At 38.2% G+C, this 20,605-nt stretch overlaps 1 long non-coding RNA gene across 1 annotated transcript; it reads left to right on the plus strand.

Moving 5' to 3' along the window:
* The first annotated feature begins 309 nt into the window (after nucleotides 1-309).
* On the plus strand, nucleotides 310-19,459 carry LOC115232196. Its single transcript, XR_004997836.1, has 3 exons — nucleotides 310-430; nucleotides 3,597-3,637; nucleotides 19,422-19,459. It is a non-coding gene; the product is annotated as an uncharacterized LOC115232196 (long non-coding RNA).
* The last annotated feature ends 1,146 nt before the right edge of the window (nucleotides 19,460-20,605 follow it).

A 20,605-nucleotide genomic window follows, 5' to 3' on the forward strand; every position in this document is an offset into this window, starting at 1 on the left:
GCTGGCAAACGGCCACGGTCGGATGGTGCTTTTTATGTGCCACCGGCACGGAGGCCAGGCGAGGCTGGCAAACGGCCACGGTCGGATGGTGCTTTTTACATGCCACCGGCACGGGGGCCAGGCGAGGCTGGCAAACGGCCACAATCGGATGGTGCTTTTTACGTGTCACCGGCACGGAGGCCAGGCGAGGCTGGCAACATATAAATATATTGTGAAAAACTAAATTAGCAAGAAACTGGGAAATAGACTTTTTAATGAAGAATAAATAATTGTTGATGTTGCTTCCTTTTTTTTTTCAAACAATGTGAAGTATATTTTTGTTATGACTAATTTACTAAAGGAAGCATCTCTTCGTTTAGGTTAACGGACGGATACTCTGGAAGTGACCTTACTGCTTTGGCACGTGATGCTGCTTTAGGACCAATAAGAGGTAAAATTTTTTTTTGTTTTTTGTTTTTTTTAATATTGTGACACATTTATCTTATTAAATATCAGAAATTAATTTTGCAGCTTGATGCCACAGCAATCTTTGCTTAGCATTTAAGAATCTTGTTCTTTTACATTTTTGCACATTAAATGCTGTTAATTTTTTTTTTTTTTTTTTTTATTTTTTTTAGCAAATAACCATTTAATTTTATCTCATGATACATTTGCTGAATTGAATTTCAGAAAATTACAAATTTTAGTAACTTTTCTGATTAAATTTTGTAGATATCGCTTTCCAGAAATGAAATCATCATCATCACCATCATCATCATCACCTTCATCATCATTTAACATCCATTTTTCATTTGTAATTAATTCAACTCTTTTCATTACCATATTTCTATGGAAACACATTGTCTTTGCTTCAGTTAATTTTTGAAAATAATGAAGAATTAAAAAAAAAAACTCATTACTAAAAATCTGGTATTTGTAAAAAAAAAATAACAAAATTTCAATGGAAATTTTTAAGATTTAGATTTTCTAGATTTTCTTTAAAATATAAACTCTGCAACATAGAACCAAGGATGGTCTTTTGTGGGTTAGCATCAAAAGGGTTAAATGTGTTGAATGTAATGTTAATTATTTGTCATTAAGATCACATTAGTTGAGGTATTTAATTGAAAATAAACTTTAAATTGAATTGAAAATAAAATTCCAGAGAAGATTACTAGTAATAGTGGCCTGAAGATAACTTATAGAACTACAGAAAATCTACAGACATATATAGAAAATATATACATCTGTTGGTCATATCTGCTAAAACTGCATCAAGGAGGCAACTATTTTGTCAGGGTCAAATAGAGAGCACTTTTTCCCGACTAGACTGAAAAGTAAAAAACAACAGCAACTGCAGCAGCAGCAGCAACAACAATCCTTTCTGATGTAGGCACAAGGCCTGAAATTTTGGAGGGCGGGGCTAAGTCAATTACATCAACCCCAGTATTCCACTGGTACTTATTTCATCAATCCCTGAAGGATGAAAGACAAGGTCAACCTCAGCAGAAATAATTGTGATAATAATAATGATGATGATGGTGATGGTGGTGATAATAGTAATAGTAATAATAATAATAATAATAATAATAATAATAATAGTAATAATAATAATGAGTAATTATGCCCTGATGCAATACCAGGCAGTGGCTCTCGTGGCTTCTGATCTTAACTGATTGGAAGTGTTATCATGTACATTGTTTTGTCTTGGTATAAAAGATGGGCTACAGCAAATATTCTGCTCAATACCACAGTTGCTTGACCTTAACCAGTTAAGCATGTCCCTTAGTGGATGATGTTATGTGCCTCTCTGACCATGAGCAGAAGTAGTGGAGGAGCATCATAGCCATGTGTTGAAAGGAATTCTTGGAGGTTTGAATAATTCACTTCTGGAAACATGGGTGTTTTGTTCATCATCCTTAAACAAACCTTATTCAAAGACCTTTTGAGCAGGATGGGCTACTCAACCTGAAAAAATTCTAACTGGGCCCCACCTGCATGGTCGTGCACTATTTATCTTGATGTAAGATCACCATGTTGTGCACATGTGGTTGTGATGCATGTGCCTGGTGTACCTTTATCAGACGGGTAGTCATGATGGGTATATTGGGCTTCGTATAATTGTACCCCAGTGTCACTTTGATGGCATGTACTCCTCTCTCACTCAATAATGAGTACTATTGTTAAGCTATAATTTCTTCAAAGCAGGGGAACATAGCCAACTGGTTAAGGTCTAGTCCTCATGATCATTAAGTTACATATTTGATTCCTAGAATGGGCAGTGTGTTGTGTCCTTAAGCAAGGCACTTCATTTCACATTGCTTGACACCCCAAATTGCACACTACCATCTTAACCCTGCCTCCCTTTATTTTACCAAGTTTTCCAAACACATGCACAAGCAAGAAGTGTTGAAATACACTGCATTTGTTTCAGTTAATTTTGAAAATGATGAAGGACTTTGTAAAATAACTTTGTCGTTATTAAGTTGGTGTTTGGATGGAAGCTTTTAATTTAGGGTGTTTGGATCATGGAACCAAGGATGGTCTCAGGCAGGGCTGGTAGCAGATGGGTTTAGACAAACATGATGGAAAGATCTGGAAGCTAAATTATATGAGTAGGATATTTCTGTTGAGATACACTGCTTTTATTTTAAGAAATTTTGAAAATGATGAAGAATTTAATGAAATAACTTTGTTTATGCCCCTGTAACTTAGCATTTCAGCAACAAATTGCATTTAAACACCAGCTTAGGTATTTAGAACATAAATTAGCATGCAATTTTGATGAATGGTTTTAATTTAGATTAATTTAAAACAGCAAGTTTGTATCACAAGCACAGGGGTGGCCTCAGATGGTTTGGTGTGAAAAGGGTAACTCTAAATGATGTAATACTAGCTATGCCATGCTGAAAAAAAGGAATGATGGTCACAATTGGAAGGCATTTGATTAGAGACCAATTTGATCAGGACTTATTTGGATCTAAGCAAAAGCAATAAAAAAAAAAATTTATATCTTTATAGCATTTTATTATCATAGGCATAGGAGTGGCTGTGTGGTAAATAGGTTGCTTACAGACCACATGGTTCTGGGTTCAGTCCCAATGTATGGCAATGTATGACTACTATAGTCTTGGGCTGACCAAAGCCTTGAGAGTGGATTTGGTAGGTGGAAACTGAAAGAAGCCTGTGGTATATATGTATGCATATATATATCTATATATATATATATATATATATATATATATACATATATATATGTATGTGTGTGTGTATATGTTTGTGTGTCTGTGTTTACGTCCCCGTAACTTAGTGGTTCGGCAAAAGAGACCAATAGAATAAGTACTAGGCTTACAAAGAATAAGTCCTGGGATCGATTTGCTTGACTAAAGGTGGTGTTCCAGCATGGCCACAGTCAAATGACTGAAACAAGTAAAAGAGTAACTGTAAATCTAGAATTTAGAGACTTAACTCTACCAGTTTATATCTGAAGCCTTATGAAACCCTTCTTTTTGGCTTTGTTTCTCATTTTAAAGTTATATTGTAAATATAATTCTCACATTTTGTATTTGTTAAACAAATTAAATGATAACTCATTATTTTTTTTTCTCTCATTTTAGAACTTTCTCCATCAGAAGTCAAGTGTTTAGATGCCAGTAAGGTAAGTGAAAACAAGAAAAAAACCCCCCAAGTTTTAGTTCCTCATTGGCTTATAATCTTGGGATTTATTATTTTGTTGCCTTAATGAGAAATTTAGAAAAAAATACTATATTTTACTCTCTCTCTGTAGGTGTTTGGGTGGGTCAAGCATAGCAGTTACTGTGACTGAGAAGTTCACTTCCCAATGACATTTTTTCCAGGTCCAGTTCCACTGCATGGCACCTTGGACAAGGGTCTTCTATACCCCTGGGCTCAAAGCCTTTTGAGAGGATTTTGTAGATGCAAACTGAAACAAGCTTATTGTATATGTGTGTATGTGAGTGGATGTCATCTTCATTGTCATCATTTAATGTCTGTTTTCTGTGCTGGCATGGGTTGGACAGCTGGATCAGAACTGATATGTATATATATATATATATATATGTGATCACGTAACCGACCAGACCATCAGATGTGGCTACACATCGCTGGTCACAATGCGTTCGCATTGTTTTAGCCTTTGAATGACGCCACCCCGCTGGCTAAGCGAGCAGGCCAACAGAAGAAAGAGCGAGAGAAAGAGTGGTAAAAGAGTACAGCAGGGATCACCAGCCCCTGCTGGAGCTTTGTGGAGCTTTTAAGTGTTTTCGCTCAATAAACACGCACAACGCCTAGTCTGGGAATCGAAACCGCGATCCTACAACCATGAGTCCACTGCCCTAACCACTGGGCCATTGTGCCTACACACACACACACACACACACACACGCACACGCACACACATTTATATATATGTGCATGCCCCTCAGCCAGGGCTATCCGATGGACAGAAAGACCGATTCTATGACACCCTACTATCTCGTTGACGAACGACAGAGACCTTCTCTTTATGGCTGGGGACTTCAATGGTCATGTTGGACGACATGCTGGGGGCTTCCATGGTGTACATGGAGGCTATGGTTATGGTTCTGCGATGCAAATGATCGTATGGTTTGCAACACTAACTTTAGGAAACCTACCAGCCACCTAGTCACTTACCGATCGGGCCGACATACCAGCTAAATTGACTACATCCTTGCCAGGAAAAGGGAAAGATGGCTGCTTATAAATGCCAAAACCTTCCCAGGCAAAGAATGTACCCCACAACATAGACTGCTAGTTAGTGACTTTAGGATCAAGACTAAGAGGACGACCGGAAGACGACCAACATGGAGAAGAAGGTTCTGGAAGCTTAAAGATCCTGCGAATGGACAGAGACTTAGGGACATATTACTTGAAGCCTTTGACGAAGTAGAAGGGGATATAGCTTCACATGGGGTAGAAGACAACTGGAAGTTTCTAAGGGACAACCTGCTGAGAGCCACTGACCAGATCTGTGGCTGGTGCAAAGTCCCATCTCGACCCAAAATAATGAGGTGGTGGAACAATGTTGTTGACAGGGCTATTAGAGAAAAGAGACAGGCTTGGAAGGACTGGAAAAATGGTGGTAGCAGGGAATTGTATCAGACTACCAAAAGAGAAGCTACGAGACAGGTTTATTTAGCCAGAAGGGAAGCAGATAAGAAAAAATTTGCCAATGTTCTGCGCCGTGAGGACCAAAGACTTGAGGTATTCCGTGTTGCAAGACAGTGTGTGAGAGAGAATCGTGATGTGGTAGGAGAGAAATGTGTTCGCATGGATGATGGCTCACTTGTGCTGAATGAGGATGTTAAGAGAGAGGTTTGGAGACACCATTATGAGAGGCTGCTAAATAAGGAAAATGAATGGGATAAAGAGAGTCTGCCGAGTGTCGACTCAACAGAGGGACCAGCTATCCGAGTTGACAGTTCCTTAGTAGTTAAGGCAATTAGAAGCATGAAGACAAGGAAAGCCCCAGGCCCATCAGGAATCACTGCAGAGATGCTCAAAATATCTGGTAGTGTCGGCTATAGCCTAATCACCCATATAGTTAACCAGGTGATACATGGAGGAGTCATACCCAATGACTGGTGTAGCAGCATAATAGTCAACTGCTACAAAGGTAAAGGTGACGCTTTAGATACAAATAATTACAGAGGTATCAAGCTGTTGGATCAGGTAATGAAGGTTACGGAGAGGGTCATAGCCCAACTGATTAGGGAAAGAGTCAGCTTGGATGAGATGCAGTTTGGTTTCATGCCAGGGAAAAGCACCACTGATGCCATATTTCTGGTGAGACAGCTGCAGGAGAAATACCTAGCCAAAGATAAGCCCCTGTACCTGGATTTCGTTGACATGGAGAAAGCCTTTGACAGGGTCCCCCAATCCCTTATCTGGTGGTCAATGAGGAAACTAGGGATAGATGAATGGTTAGTGAGAGCTGTGCAAGCCATGTACAGAGATGCTGTAAGTAAGGTGACAGTTGGCAATGAGTACGCTAAAGAATTCAGGGTAGAGGTTGGGGTCCACCAAGGTTCAGTCCTCAGCCCCCCTATTTATCATAGTCCTCCTGGCAATAACGGAGGAATTCAAGACAGGCTGCCCCTGGGAGCTCCTATATGCTGATGACCTTGCTCTAATTGCTGAGTCACTATCAGAACTAGAGGCAAAGTTTCAAGTCTGGAGATAAGGATTAAAATCGAAGGGCCTTAAAATCAACCTAGCTAAAACCAAGGTCCTAATATGTAGGAAGGCAGGCAAATCACAAACGCCTTCAGGTAGATGGCCCTGCTCAATCTGTAGAAAAGGCGTAGGTAGAAACTCTATAAGATGCACCAAGTATAAGCTATGGACACATAAGAGGTGCGGCAATGTCAAAGGAAGGCTAACTGGGAAGATAGTTTTTGTATGTGGCAGATGCTCAGGAGCAATAAACACTGAAAATGCTCAGAGACCAACTTCTGCCACATTCCAGGGAGAAAAACTAGAAATTGTTGATAGCTTCTGTTACCTAGGTGACCAAGTCAGTAGCGGGGGCGGGTGTGCTGAAAGTGTGCTAGAGTAAGAATAGCCCGGGCAAAGTTCAGAGAGCTCTTACCTCTTGCCTCAGAGTAAAAGGCAGACTGTATGACGCATGTGTACGAACAGCCATGCTACATGGCAGTGAAACTTGGGCCGTGACTGCTGCGGATATGCATAAGCTCGCAAGAAATGAAGCTAGTATGCTCCGATGGATGTGTAATGTCAGTGTTCATACTCGACAAAGTGTAAGTACCTTGAGAGAAAAGTTGGACCTAAGAAGCATCAATTGTGGTGTGCAAGAGAGACGTTTGTGCTGGTATGGTCATGTAGCGAGAATGGATGAAGATAGTTGTGTGAAAAAGTGCCACACCCTAGCAGTTGAGGGAACCTGTGGAACAGGTAGACCCAGGAAAACCTGGGACGAGGTGGTAAAGCACGACCTTTGAACTTTAGGTCTCACCGAGGAAATGACCAGAGACCGAGACCTTTGTGCATGGGAAGACCCGGCAGGACAAGTGAGACCATAATCCATGGCCTCTACCTGGGACGTAGCCAGTCCATTTATGCATACCTTTCCTTCTTGTGACACAAAACTCTACTTGTGAAGACCTGTTGAGGCAAGTGAAAATCAAAATCGAAATCGATCAACATCAATGGAACTTGTAGCTGTGATACCAGTGCCGGTGGCACGAAAGAGAACCATCCGAACGTGGCCATTGCCAGCGCTGCCACGACTGGCCTCCATGCCGGTGGCACATAAAAAGCACCATCCGATTGTCGCCATTGCCAGCCTCATCTGGCCCCCTTGCTGGTGGCACGTAAAAAGCACCATCCATCCGTGGCCGTTCGCTAGCCTCGTCTGGCACCTGTGCAGGTGGCACATAAAAAGCACCCACTACACTCACGGAGTGGTTGGCATTAGGAAGGGCATCCAGCTGTAGAAACACTGCCAGATCTGACTGGAGCCTGGTGCAGCCTTCTGGCTTCCTAGACCCCAGTTGAACCGTCCAACCCTTGCCAGCATGGAAAACGGACGTTAAACGATGATGATGATGATGATGATCAGCATAGTAACAATGGCCAGTAGTAGATATGGGTGGAATGTGTCCATAAATCTTTTCTTTGGTCTTGGGCTTGTTCCATGAGATGTTTTGAACCCTCACAAGTTGCCTGGTGTATGTAGTTTAGTTGTACAAAATCATGAGCACTCCGAGGAAAATGCTTAATAGCATTTCATTTGTCTTTACATTCTAAGTTCAAATGCTGCCAAGTTTGACTCTACTTTTCATCCTTTTGGAATTGAGAAAATGAGTACCAGTTAAACACTAGGGTCTTAATCGGGCCCTGACTTACTAATTACATGTTGGGCTGTAGTTCTTTAATACAAGCTGAGTACAGTGTTGTATGAATATTGCCACAAGATCACAAAAGGTAATATCCAGATCACATATGAGCAAAAAAAAAAACAACAACAAAAAGAAACAAGATACAAGGAAGATATGTTAGAGATATGGGGAAGGAGATAAGAGAGAGAAAATGATGAAGAAAGAGAGAGATAGAGAGTTACATAAGTTGAAATAAGAGTGCCATAATGTGCCTGTGGTATGGTTGTGTAGGTGTTTATGTGTAACTGTGTATGTGATAATATGGCTGTGTTGTTACAGACCTTTTATGAGTTCTGATGAGGAGTTGTGACACATTCTGAGATAGTTTGGCACTATGTTGGCTACTTGTTCACTTTCATGGACATTTGGGGAGATCATACTTTGGAAATACTTACCCCCCCCCCCCCCCCGAACTTGCTGGCCTCGTGCCAAAATTTGAAATCAATATCTATGGTGGGCTGTCTGGGAAGTACTTTTGGTGTTGAGAAAACTAGATTTTTTTATCTCTCTCTCTCTGATGGTTATTAAGCAGCTACTTTCTTCTGTAGCTAAGAAGTATGGCAAAAGAATGACCCTGGTGACCAGAGTCAATGATAGATGAGAAAACAGCTATTCTGTGGAAGCCGTCAGTGTGTTTAGTCTATTGTGTCCGTAATGAAGAGTTATTCTTCAGATATATCTCTTAACAGCACCATCAGTTGGAATGGTTTTAAACTTAAAATCCTTCATACTGCATTAGCAATAACTGATCTTTATTCCCTGCCACTTCAAAATTGGTTTGTCTGTGCTGCTCAGTTCTTTGAAATACTTAACTCTTACAGAATTAGGTAGTCATCATTCTCGGGTAAAACTGGCAGAGTGAGCTGAAGAGGGAATCTCTTTGTTGTCATTCAGCATGCTAAAAATAGCAGCGTAAGCTCCCTCACTATTAGAGATTGAGAGAGGAAGAACATGTAGAATAATGTAATGTAAGACAGGATGGTCACAGCTGGAATACTCATGACCATAGATCGAACATGTTACCAAGGGACGTAACTATTAAGACGTCTACGTGGTTGCATTGTCTGCAAGAAATAGTTGTATCTCTTCAATTTACATGAAGAATATCTACTCAAAATACACATTTAATGTAATGTCTTGGTGATCTAAATACAAGAAGATTCCTGAAGAATTATATCAGGGATGTATTTGTTAATAGAATTGACCAGAAAGTTTCGTGAACAAGAATTTAGGGCATTTATAGTCCAACTGACTCAGGAACTCGTGACAAGCTACAATAATTTTAAGACACATGAATTCTGATTGGCTGGTTGTCAGATTTTAATGGACAAAGCTAAATTGAATATCAATTATTGAAAACGCGTTACGAATGTATCTTGTGCCAAAGAATTTGGGAAATACAAATATATTTTACAAATTAAAATAAAATAAAAAACTAAAATCATCATAAAAGGAACTTTATAATTTCAAGCAATTTAGTTGTAAATATTTCTTCAAATATTAAATCATGTAAGGGAGATAATTCATATGGGAATATTTATTTTGGGTCAAAATGATATCCTGTTTGGTATAGTATGGGATGGAACCTTTATTAAACCTGTGGCTTATTTAAATATTTCTGAGCTAAAATATAACAGTCTATAAGAACTCATAGAATTGACAGGAAATTTTGATATAACAGTTGCATAGGTGCAGGCATGGCTGTCTGGTAAGAGGTTCGCTACCCAACAACATGGTCTTGGGTTTGGTTCAGTTGTGTGGCACCATGGGCTAAGCAAAGCCTTGTGAGTTGATTAGGTAGATGGAAACTGAAAAAAAAAAAAAAAGAAAAATTCTAACCACTTTACAGAGTGTACTGGGTGCATGTTATGTGGCACCAGCAATCAGCAGGTAACTTGATGATGAAGACCTCTCAGGTAAGAGGGATTGGAACTGAGGTGGCTAGCTGGCAGAAACGTTAGCACGCCGGGCGAAATGCTTAGCAGTATTTCGTCTGCGTTACGTTGTGAGTGCAAATTCCGCCGAGGTCGACTTTGCCTTTCATCCTTTCGGGGTCGATAAATTAAGTACCAGTTACGCACTGGGGTCGATGTAATCGACTTAATACCTATGTCTGTCCTTGTTTGTCCGCTCTGTGTTTAGCCCCTGGTGGGTAATAAGGAAATAGGTAAGTGGCTTTGTGCCAGGTTAGAGTATTATAAAAGGATAGATAAAGTATCTCACTGTAGGGGAGATACTTGGCTACCCCTGTAGGAAAAGAAAGGAGAGGAAAGTGAGATATAATTGTGTGTGTATATGCATCTATGTATATGTACTATGTGAGTGTGTGTGTGTGTGTGTGTTACTGCCTCCTGTATTTCAAATGTTATCTGTAAATGATTGTCACCATCATGTAAGCATGGAAAAGCGGATGTCAAACAATGCTGCTGCTGATAATGATACAAGACAGAAAACTACAAATTTAACGTCTGCAGGAAGACATAAAAATCCCGTTATTATTTAAAATGTTAGTGCGACAAAAGACTGCATTGAGTATTTCTATGCGTATATAGAGCTATGTGTTTGGTAATAGACTAGTTTCTTTGTAAGCAGTGGTGCTCCTTCTGTCTTTTAAACATATTTGCAGAATGATGTGTCATGTTGCCGTTCTGGATTCTTAAAGAATATGAATGTTTAAGAATATTTTGAAAGAGCTTTCATTAAGCTAGAATAAGATTTTGGGACAACGGTATCAGCAAAGAGACTTTAATTATCACCACATGGTTCTGGGTTCAATCCCACTTGCGTGGCATCTTGGGCAAGTGTCTTCTGCTATAGCCCCGGGCCGACCAATGCCTTGTGAGTGGATTTGGTAGACGGAAACTGAAAGAAGCCTGTTGTATATATGTATATATATATATATATGCGTGTGTGTGTATATGTTTGTGTGTCTGTGTTTGTCCCCCTAGCATTGCTTGACAACCGATGCTGGTGTGTGTTACGTCCCGTCACTTAGCGGTTCGGCAAAGAGACCGATAGAATAAGTACTGGCTTACAAAGAATAAGTCCCGGGGTCGATTTGCTCGACTAAAGGTGGTGCTCCAGCATGGCCGCAGTCAAATGACTGAAACAAGTAAAGAGTATCATCATCATCATCATCTAGCATGTTTTCCATACTGGCATGCATTGGACAGTTTAACAAGAGCCAACGAGCCAGAGGGCTGCACTGAGCTCCAAAGTCTGCTTTGACGTGGTCATGGGTTCTATGGCTGGATGCCCTTTCTAATACCAACTGCTTTACAGAATCAACAGGGTGCTTTTTTTTTTTGTGGCAGCCATATTGGTGAGGTCACCACCTATCCTACAATGTCATTTTAAAAATATGCAACCGTTTTGACTGGGGTCTGGGAAGTCTGATGCAGCCTCTTGGCTTCCCAGACCCCAGTCGAACCGTCCAACCCATGCCTGCATGGAAAACGGACGTTAAGCGATGATGATGATGATGATGATGATGTTTCATCAAAAGCTTCAAGCTATGAGATAATGCTAGATTAATTCCAAACAATGTGAATAAATAATTATTACGTTTGACAGAGTAATTTGAATGTTAAATCATTAAGCTGTAACATGGTTTATTAGAGATGTGATTCTTCCATTAATCAAGTTCAGCCATCCTTGTTATAAAGTTCAGCTGTTTGCAAGACATGAACAAAATTTACCCTATGTTTACATTTGTATTTGTCTGTATTTATGTCCTGCAATTTAGATTCATAAAAGAAATAACAGAATTGAAACACTAAGTACTAAGATTGATATGATTGACTAAAAACCTTCAAAGAGGTGCCCCAGCATGGCCACAGTCCAATGACTGAAACCAGTAAAATAAAAGAATACCTTTTAATTGTTACATACACATTTTGTGTGTTTGCAAAAATATTTGCTCATGAAAGCAGTTTTATTTAAACTGTTAAATTCTTTTTAGTTTTAGTTTATACACCAAAGGTGTTGAGTGTTTTCAGTATAGCAATGAACTACAGAAGCATTTATGAAAAAACAAATATGTGAATTTGCATTTCAGTAACATAAAATTAGACTGCCAAAAATAAAACTGAAAAGGAAAAAAAAAAAAAATTTTAATAGGCATAGGAGTGGCTGTGTGGTAAGTAGCTTGCTTACCAACCACATGGTTCCAGGTTCAGTCCTACTGCATGGCACTTTGGGCAAGTGTCTTCTACTATCGCCTCAGGCTGACCAAAGCTTTGTGAGTGGATTTGGTAGACAGAAACTGAAAGAAGCCCGTCGTATATATGTATATGTGTGTGTATATGTCTGTGTTTGTCACCCCACTATCGCTTGACAACTGATGCTGGTGTGTTTATGTTCCCGTAACTTAGCGGTTCGGCAAAAGTGACTGATAGAATAAGAACTAGGCTTACAAAGAATAAGTCCTGGGGTTGATTTGCTCAACTAAAGGCAGTGCTCCAGCATGGCCACAGTCAAATGACTGAAACAAGTAAAAGAGATATTTAGTTATCAAAATATGGAGGGAAATATGTAAAAAAGCTAACCAATAAAAACAAATCCTAACTAACAAAGTTAGTTTATCATAATATTTTTATGACAAGCAGTATATATCCAGCTATTAAAGCTGCTATTTACAGCTGGTAGAAGTCTTGTGGATTCCCCTCATGGTTATTAGCCATTGAAAATGTGGCTAATATGTTATCAAGGTTATACAAGTTAGTTCCCTGTCAGGTGATAGTTTGTAATGCTTGCCCAAAGCCTTGAGTTCACAAATTTCTCTAACATACAGTAATTCACAGTAGTATGTTGTGTCGGAAACTGAGATGAGTCACATGCTAGTTTTCTTCAGTTCAGGATATTTTATTCCTGGAACTTGTTTGTAGAGCTCAATTGTAGACTGGGATTTGTGGATCCCTTTTAGATCCTTTTGTAATTCCCTTAGTTCCATTTCCACTACTGATGATTCCATAACTAGAGATTAGAGAATTGGCCAACTACCATTGACCACATCTGCCATGAATTAATTTCATAAGAGATGAAGCAAGGCTTTGTCTTCTCTAAGTCCTCAAACCTGGTTTGAAAATTAACAAACAGTTCCTGTAATTTCTGTTTGTATTCATCCAGTTTGTTGTCTTTTATATCAGTAATCAGGTAACGTATTTACTCTCTTTCTCTGATTGGAAAATTGACTGAAATTTTAGACAATGTCTCTCTGAAAAGCTTTTATTTTACTCAGAAGATTGAAAGCTATCTGAGTAAGATCAGAAATAATCTTGTCCTTCTCTTTGAGTGCCAAGTTGAAAGTTTGCAGGTGATTCATTTTATCAGTAAAGAACATCAACAGCTATTCATCATTTTCCAGTTGAGGATAGGAATTTTTCTTTAAGAAAAGTAAGAAAAGGCTCCAACAGATCAACAAACTTGCTCAAGGCACTGCTGGTTGATAGCCACCACACAATGCAATAAAAAGACACATAATTTGCTTTATCTTCGAGCTTTAGTTCTTCAATAAAATTTCTGAACTGTTAGTGGAGCTACCCCTTTTAAGCATATGAAATTCACAATTTCAAGGGCAGGATTCATAACATCTTCATACTGGAAAACTGGGACCACTTTTCTGTAAGTCCAATTAATCCTGCATTTGGTTTTGGAGGAGTTCCATCTGTTGCAACAGGTTTATTCAGTGGAACACCAACATTTGTTTAAGCTCTGAGTTCATCTTTTATGTTAATACCGCAAGTTGTTCCATTTAATTCTGCCAAATGCAAGATCCCTTCTTTCACAATTGCTTCAAAGAAATGTAACAGGTTCTGTTGATTGCTGCTGTCTTGTATATCTGTTGATTTGTCAATCACTAAACTGAATGCAAAGGAATTTTTTTAATCATTTTCCATTTTGATTGCAACATTAGTACTGATCTGAGAGACACGACTCTCTGTAGAGTGACACAAAACCAGTATTTGTGCTATCAATCATTGAAATTTTGTGTTGTTTGCATCTACCACTGCAATAACATCAGCTATATCTTTCTTAACAAATTCACAATCAGAATATGCGCATTTAACACAAGCAATATTCCATGATATCAAAAAAAAACTAGCTCCAGTCATGTATTGGATTCCTTGCTGAATGTTGTCAGTGGTGTCTGCTGGCTATTTAGTGATGTTTTTAACACAACCTGTTTTACCTTAGTTCTGATTTAGGTGGTTAATCATGCAAAAAGCTTTTTGTGATTTGGTTCACAGTGGTGTTTCAAGTTTTGCTTTTTGTAATGACTCAGAGAGAATTGGCAGATAAGGCATAAAGGTTTGCCTTCCTCAATGGTGAATGCAAAATTCCCCTCTCACTCTGTTTTCATCTTCATATTTTTGTTTCTTTCAATTTGTTACGTTCTACCTTCAAAGATTTTTCACCAATACTTGTAAACAAAACTTGTATCCAATGGCTACCAACTTGTTATCTACCGTTGAATGGCTTATATTACATTGCATTAATATATGTGACAAGAGTGCAGTTGGGGTGAGGCTCGTAAAACCATCTGTGGCCACTCTCAATGCCCCTACCCCTTCCAAATATTTGACCCTAATATTTACAAACTCGATCTTCTGATATTCTGTAACCCTTGCTAATCTTGAATTTCTTACCTCACTCGGACCTAGCATTATTGTTTAGAATTGTTTCTGTTGCTCATTGCTGTATTGGAGGGGGAGAGGGGAGAAATTCATCACGTAGCAAAATAATATAAAATATTGAGTTAATAAATGGTATATCATTCTAAGCCTTACAATGCCTATAATGGGTTTAAGAGAAATGTACCAAGTAATGAAAGATAAGGAAGAGACATTAAATAGGTTTTTCCCATTTGTTGTCACTTTGAAGTATGTGTGAAACATGGTGGCGTGTTTCAAAAGAGTTGAAAATAACATTCCACATACAAATGACATGTCCTTATATATTTTTTATGTGACTCCCTTGTTGCAAGTTGAGTGGGAAACTTGATGAGGAAGTCTGAGTACAGAACTAAAATAGAAGGGAAAAATTTATTACAAGTTTATATTTGGGTTTATTCTGGTAGAATTAAGAGCCATTCTCACAGTACTACATTGCTTGTATCATTTCTTAGCAAATGAATAATTATAAAGCCTCCACTATTAATTAGTCTATTGAAGTCTTCTGAGCTATAAAAGTATTCATTACACAAATGTCGTTATTACTAACTATTCCTGTACAACTGTCACATATGATATCAACCTTCTCAACCAGCTGCCTGTGACCCCTCTATATATATATTTTGCAGCTAAAGCCCTTTTTGTACACACCATGTAGAATTGATACCTGCTCCTTTATTTAATGCAAATGAACTCTCCATGATGGCAGCAATATCTTGTCCTCTTTTCTGATAACTAAAACTTTAGTGTTTGCTAGATTTTACTTTAAGACCTCTCATAATCTAAGGGTTGTTTGGAATTTCTTGTCTAAGGTGCAGGCATGGCTATGTGGTAAGAAGCTTGCTTCCCAATCACATGGTTCCAGGTTCAGTCCCACAGTATGGCATTTTGGGCTAGTGTTTTCTACTATAGCCTCAGGCTGGAAAAGCCTTGTGAGTGAATTTGGTAGATGGAAACTGAAAGAAGCCCATCATGTGTGTGTGTGTGTGTGTGTGTGTGTGTTTATCTCCCATCACTGCTTAACAACTGGTGTTGCTGTGTTTACATCCCCATAACTTAGCAGTTTGGCAAAATAGGCTGATAGAATAAGTACTAAACTTAAAAAATAAGTCCTTGACTTGTTTGACTAAAACCCTTCAAGGCAGTGCTCCAGCATGGCTGCAGTCAGATGACTGAAGTAAAAAAACAAAAGAACCAAATATAACTGAATCTGTCAGCTGGATTGAAACTTCTCTGTTAAAGCCTAGAGAACTGCAGTTAACAAGCAATAGCTGAAAACTAGGTTTTGATGAACTCCTACATACATACTAAATTCTTCTTTGAATTCGCTGCCAACTCTTACCTTACCAGCAGCATTTCTGTACATAGTTTGCACAACTCCCATATGCCATTCATCTACACTTAGCTTTCTCAGTGTTGACCTCTCAAAGGCCTTCTTTAACAGATTTTTATATATAGGCACAGGAATGGCTGTGTGGTAAGTAGCTTGCTTACCAACCACATGGTTCCGGGTTCATTCCCATTGCATGGCACCTTGGGCAAGTGTCTTCTACTATGGCCTCAGGCTGACCAAAGTCTTGTGAGTGGATTTGGTAGCCGGAAACTGAAAGAAGCCCGTCGTATATATGTATATATATATATATGTATGTATGTGTGTGTATATGTTTGTTTTGTACCCCACAACATCGCTTGACAATTGATGCTGGTGTGTTTATGTCCCCATAACTTAGTGGTTCGGCAAAAGAGACCGATAGAATAAGTACTAGGCTTACAAAGAATAAGTCCTGGGGTTGATTTGCTTGACTAAAGGCGGTCTGAAACAAGTAAAGAGTAAAAGAGTATAATGATTCACTCTAAGCTAGGAACTTCTACTGCTGTGACACTAGAAAAATGGCATCAGTGGTACCTTGCTTTGATGTCCAAGACAATAATCCTTTTCCTACTCAGTTGTGCTATAATTCTGTTACTTCAATATCTTGATCCATCAGTCTGGTGCATCTCCTTCATTCCTGTAGTTGAGTTTTGGTTATGACCCACTCCCCACCACCACTGCTACATATGACCAGCTCTGTATATACTTTCCTAGATATTTTCAGCATCTTTGTTTCCAATGGATGGTTGCTGTCTTTGTGTCCTTAATCATGCTTTTTCACTGCACAGCTGCCAACTTCAGTTGCCACTCCCTCTGTTGGGTCTAGTTGAGGTCAAACTGTTCAACTCATGCCAGTATGGACAACAGACATTAAATGATGATGATGATGATGATGATGATGATTACCTTACTTGGAAACAAGTAAGGGTTGGTGACAGGAAGAGCATCCAGCCATAGAAACAAAGCTTGTCTGTTCTATGCAAGCATCGGAAAAGTGGATGTTAAATGATGACAATGATTTCACCATGCTTACACATACGGGCAGATCTTCCCCATCACTGTATGTCACCAATCATCAAGGATTCCTCTTGTCTCCCCTTTGAGGCTTAACACCCCGATATCATTCTTCATCATTTCATCCCATACCTCTCTGGGTCCCTCTTTTCCTAGGGTTCCAACGATTTTTGGGACACCCTACATATCTTTTCCCAGCTGACAGCCTCCACTCATATCACATGCTCATATTAACATAGCCTTCTCTCTTGCACTACACCTGATTCCCCTTAGGCCTAGGTTTTTTCCTTCAGCTCATTCATACTCTGTCATTTAAACTGGTCATATCCAGCTCAAGTATTCTGTTTTATATTGAAGCTAGCCAGATCCAGCCTCTCACACCTATCCTACAATGTCATTCTAAAAATAGACAATCCCATCATTGAAATCTCAAATCTATGAAATAATGTTTCACTAATTCAAAACAATGTGAATAAATAAGTATTACATTTGAGAGCAGAGTAATCTGAATGCTAAAGTGTTAAGTCAGCCATATCTTGCCTAAATATTCTAACTGTTTAATGTTCAAACTGGCCAGATCCAGCACCTCACACCTACCCCACAATGTCATTCTAAAAAATAAACAATGACATCATTGAAATTTTGAAGCTTTGAGATAATACTTGATTAATTGAATATATGATTAATTGAAAACAACGATAATACATGATTAATTCAAAGCAGTGTAAATAAATAATAAGTATTATGTTCAATACAGTAATCCGAATGCTAAAGAGTTAAACCAGCTAAATCCAGCTCAAATATTCTGCCCTTTTTATGATAAAACTGGCCAGATGTAGCTTCTCACACTTACCCTACAATGCCATTCTAAAACTAAACAATCAATAAATAAGCATTACATTTGACATAGTAATCTAACTGCTATAAGGTTAAGCACACTAACATTACACACCCAGTGAAGCATTCTGGTTTCATTGTTTCTGATTTTCACAAGTCCCGTACATTCAGTGCCTACATTTCACTTCCATGCAACACCACATCACATCGCATACACAAGTATTATACAGTCTCCTCTTCAAGAGATCCCTTTGTTACTAGCAGTTAATAGCTCCTGAAATTTCCTCCACCCTGTTCTTCTTCTGACTCCTATACTGAACATCCACTACTAGTGAAGGCAGTTAGGATACCAGAAGCTATCAGCAACATCTAGGGAACCAGTTCCTATTGCTTACTATTTCTGTACACCTTTTCTTGTTTGCTTGCCTTTGATTCTGCTAGACATCTTGTGTTTCCATAGTTTATACTGGGTAGACTAAACAGAATTTCTACCTACTTCTTTTCTGCATATTGAGCAAGGCCATTTCTCTAATAGTAGCAGGATCCTGTCTTTTATATGATAAGAGCTTGTATGTATAGGTGGAAGTTGCATGTGTAAGGACTCATGAAATAGAAAAAGGTTAGGCATTCTGCTGAATCAGTAATTAAAATATGAAGATGATCTCATAAGGATTTATAAACTTTTGAGAGGACATGCAATAAATTTTCTTTTGGAATTAGATCTCAAAGTACATTTAAAGCCATAAATCAGGGGTTGGCAAAGTGGTCAATACTAACCCCTAGGCAGTCTCTGGCTCTCCAAGGGTTTGTCATTCCAACTATATCAATATAATATGATCAAACTTCTATTGCTCTTTTTCAGTTTCATTAAATATTTTCATTAGATTTTTAATGACACAAAAGAACAAAGGAATAATTGTTTTTAAATCAAGATACTTTTCATTAATTATACTTTTGATTTTTATTTTAAAATTTACGTGCTTGGGTTGGGGGCAGTTACTTACCAATGATTTTATGAAAGGGTCTAGCTTGTAAATATTGGCTTGAAAAACCCTTATTTCAACTTTTTATATCCAAAAGGGTTTTGCAACCATTACTTGTAGCTTTATGTGTGTGCTTCAAGATCCATTTCCCAAAAAAAAAAAAAAAATTGTAGGCAATTGTTACCATTTCTTATTTCTTTATTACCCACAAGGGGCTAAACATGGAGAGGACAAACAAGGACAGACAAAGGGATTAAGTCGATTACATCGACCCCAATGCGTAACTGGTACTTTATCGACCCTGAAAGCATGAAAGGCAAAGTTGACCATGGCAGAATTTGAACTCAGAACGTAGCGGCAGATGAAATACCGCCAAGCATTTCGCCCGGCGTGCTAACATTTCTGCCAGCTCGCCACCATTGTTGCTATTTCATTTAGCGGCTAGGCTTGAAATGGAACCTGTCTATATTGTAGACCAATTCCACTGTTCAACAAACATGGGTTTCAGTGTTAGGAAGCAGAACATCATCAGTTTCTACTGAACTTCCTTGTATTTGAGTTGCTAAATTGATAAAATAAATGTAAATGTATTTTAATTTTTCTTCTCCTTTTCTTTCCTAAACAGGTTCGGAGAATTCAAATGATCGATTTTCTGGAGTCATTAAAAAAGATCCGAAGGAGTGTACCACCTGAGAGTCTTGAAAAATACGACAAATGGAACCAACACTATGGAGATATTACAACATAATAATAATAATAATAATAATGATAACTAATAATAATAATAATAATAATAATATGTTAATGCTGTGTGTTTTAAGTGGAAATCTTTCTTTACTTTGCCAGAACTTTTTGGCTAAACATTAATTTTGCCCAACAATTAAAACACTCTGGACACTGCCTGTTGATATCAAGTTATATATATATATACATACATACACATGTATGTATGTGTGTGTGTGTATATATACGCATGTATGTGTGTGTATACATGTATATATATATATATATGTGTGTGAATGTATGTGTATATATATACACACACACACACACACATCTATGTATGTGTGCAATATATATATATATACACATGCATGTCTGCAAAGACACACTCATACACTAATATATCTTCTCTATTGGATGAACAAGTATATTTATTTGCATATGGTTGTATATCAAAAAACATTGTTTTGACATGTGCATATTTCGGCATTTAGTATACTGTATATGTGTGTATGTTTGTATGTATGTGCGAAAATAATTATATTAATAACTGATTAATAATTAGACCTCTAAGGGGGTGCAGTGTGTGTATGCATGCATGTGTGTGTGTGGTCTTGTACAGTCGGTGTCAAAGAATGTCTGAAGAGTAAATGCCACACATTGCAATTATATTATTGTCTAAATGGAATTCTGTTTGATGGTTAGATGAGTGACAAAATGGTTAGTGTATGTAGAGTTATGGAGAGTTTATGGACCAATTGTATATGCAAACAGTTTTCATTGCAATAATCTAAATGGTTAAAACTTGGTTAAAAGTCACTGGGTACCTTTTTTATGTTTGTCTCCTTCTGAGACAAGAGAAAGGAAATCTAGCGACAGTCTTTTTTGTATAGTTTTCTTTTTCAAGTTCATTTCCCTCCCGCCTTTTTTAAATTTATTTTTGAAATTTTTTGATTAAAAAGTTTTTTTTTTTCTTTTTTCAGTTCTGGACAACTAGTCCTAATGTAAATACTTTTGTTATCTTTTGTTTCTAAGCTGTTTCCCCTACCCTCCACCACAAATTCTTGTTTCTGAAACCGATGTTGC

This window comes from Octopus sinensis, unplaced genomic scaffold (assembly GCF_006345805.1).
Source record: "Octopus sinensis unplaced genomic scaffold, ASM634580v1 Contig19904, whole genome shotgun sequence".
Classification (NCBI taxonomy): Eukaryota; Metazoa; Mollusca; class Cephalopoda; order Octopoda; family Octopodidae; genus Octopus; species Octopus sinensis.